The sequence below is a fragment of the Tinamus guttatus genome, unplaced genomic scaffold (genome assembly GCF_059628265.1).
Source record: "Tinamus guttatus ecotype Peru unplaced genomic scaffold, ASM5962826v1 Tinamus_guttatus_pri_ptg001210l, whole genome shotgun sequence".
NCBI classification, from domain to species: Eukaryota; Metazoa; Chordata; class Aves; order Tinamiformes; family Tinamidae; genus Tinamus; species Tinamus guttatus.
This window is the reverse complement of record NW_028289744.1, coordinates 1-2,500: the sequence shown is the minus strand read 5'-3', so window position 1 is coordinate 2,500 and position 2,500 is coordinate 1.

The following is a 2,500-nucleotide window of genomic DNA, read 5'->3' as shown; positions in this document are numbered from 1 at the left end:
GAGGTGAGAAACACCCAGAGAGAGTATAGAAGGGTAGTTGGAGAGTGGATCCGCGCCGGTTCTCTGTCTGCTCCGGGAAGGTTCCGCGGGATCCTGGAAGGTGTGGAAAACGTCCCCGAATGTGTCAGCTGTCCTTGGAAGGAGTTGGAAACCCTCGCGCAAGGGAAGCTCGCCGTTAAAAGAGCCAAGTACCATCAGAAACATCCTGCCGAGGCCGGGCCTGCGAAGAAGGAGAGAAGGTGGATGAAACGCAGGGCGGTTGAAAGGGATCAATACCTCCGATATCAGCGGCTCTTCGCTTTGGATAGGAAGAAGCTTGCTGGTATCATTCTCGATAACATCGAGGCAGTGAAATGCCCTCTCCCGACTGAAGACGTTTATGCCTTCTATAGGGAGAGAGGGGAAGAGGTGACCCCATTTTCCGGCTTGAGCTCATTCCGTAGTGTGGGAAGGGCCAACAATACTGCCTTTAGGCTAATGATCTCCGCGGGTGAGATCCAGAAGAACGTGGCGGAGATGTCCAAGCGCTCCGCCCCGGGACCAGATGGCCTCTCCCTGGGGGACGTTCTTAATATTGACCCCCAGGGCAGCCGGTTAGCGGAGGTGTTCAACCTCTGGCTGTTAGCCGGAAAAGTCCCTGACGAGCTAAAGGCAGCTAGAACGGTTTTAATACCGAAATCGGCGGATCCCACCAAGATGGAGGACATGAACAACTGGCGGCCCATTACCATCGGGTCCGTCATTTTAAGGCTGTTCTCCCGGATATTGAGCAATAGGCTCCGGCGGGCATGCCCAATTAATGCGCGGCAAAGGGGTTTCATAGCAGCTCCGGGCTGCTCGAAAAATCTTAAACTCCTTCAGGCATTGATTAAAAGTGCCAAGAAAGACCATAGGACTCTTGGGGTCGTGTTTGTCGATTTAGCTAAGGCTTTCGACACAGTTAACCATCAACACATCTTCCGGGTCTTGGCCCAAAAGGGGGTCGATAAACACATTATCGACTTACTGAAGGACTTATATACCAACTGTGGAACCAGAGTGGAGGTGGGAGGCCGGTGTACGGAAAGGATTAAGATTCTCGGGGGAGTGAAGCAGGGTGATCCACTGTCCCCAGTGCTCTTCAATTTGGCTTTAGACCCTCTGTTGTGTGGTCTGGAAAGTAGAGGAGTGGGCTTTAAGTATGGTGACCAGGTGGTGACATCACTAGCGTTCGCCGACGATTTGGCACTTCTCAGTGACTCTTGGGACGGCATGAGACAAAATATCGAAGTGGTTGAAGAATTTTGCCAGCTTACCGGGCTGCGGGTACAGGCCCCTAAATGCCATGGGTTTCTTATTAGGCCTACTAAAGACTCTTATACCATCAATAATTGTAACCCATGGTCAATTGCGGAAACGCAATTGGATATGATAGATCCGGGTAGTTCGGAGAAATATTTAGGCCTAGGGATAGACCCCTGGGTGGGAATATCCAAGCCCGGACTACGAGGGACACTGACCCGCTGGATTGGAAACATCGGGGGAGCCCCACTAAAGCCACTTCAGAAGGTGGATATCTTGAGGACTTATGCGATCCCAAGGCTGCTGTATAGTGCCGATCACGCCGGAATGAACGTCACATACCTCCATTCCCTAGACCAGGAAATTAGATCGGCCGTCAAAGGATGGTTACATCTGCCACCGAGTACGTGTGACGCCATCCTTTATGTGGGGTATAAGGATGGTGGACTGGGACTCCCCCGTCTGGCGAGCCAAATTCTTAATATCCAGGCTCGCAGATTGTTACGGATTGCCCACTCCGAAGATACCATCATTCGGAATGTAGTCCGCCAGGAAGGGATCCAAGAGGAGGTGAGGAAGGTTTGGATCGCGGCGGGCAGGCGTCCTGACAAAGTACCAGCAGTGACGGAGGAATTCCCCACGGTGGCTGCGGAGTCCTCGACGACCGGCGAGCCCTCGTCCGAGTGGGAGAAGGTTGCTCCAAGAGTCATCTATCCCGTTCCCTGCAGATGGAGGAAAAGAGAATTCAAGAATTGGACCAATCTAAAATCTCAGGGCCGCGGAATCAAGAACTTCGAGAATGATCAAATTAGTAATGATTGGTTAATTCATTATAAAGGTATCCCACATCGCAAACTAATAACAGCCATCCAACTGCGGGCTAATGTATACCCTACTCGGGAGTTTTTGGCCCGTGGATTGGGTGAGGGTGCGGTAAGAGGGTGCAGGCATTGTCCTGCTGAATTGGAGACTTGTGCCCACATAATTGGATACTGCCCTGCGGTCCAAGAGGCACGGATCAAGAGGCATAACATCCTTTGTAGTTTGTTGGCTAAAGAGGCTCAAGGACTGGGGTGGGTGGTATATTTAGAGCCCCACCTCAGGGATAAATCCAAGGAGCTCTTTAAGCCTGATTTGGTTTTGGTTAAGGGGATCCGTGCGATCGTAGTGGACGTTACAGTCCGTTACGAAAGCGGGTTATCAACTTTGAATGACGCAG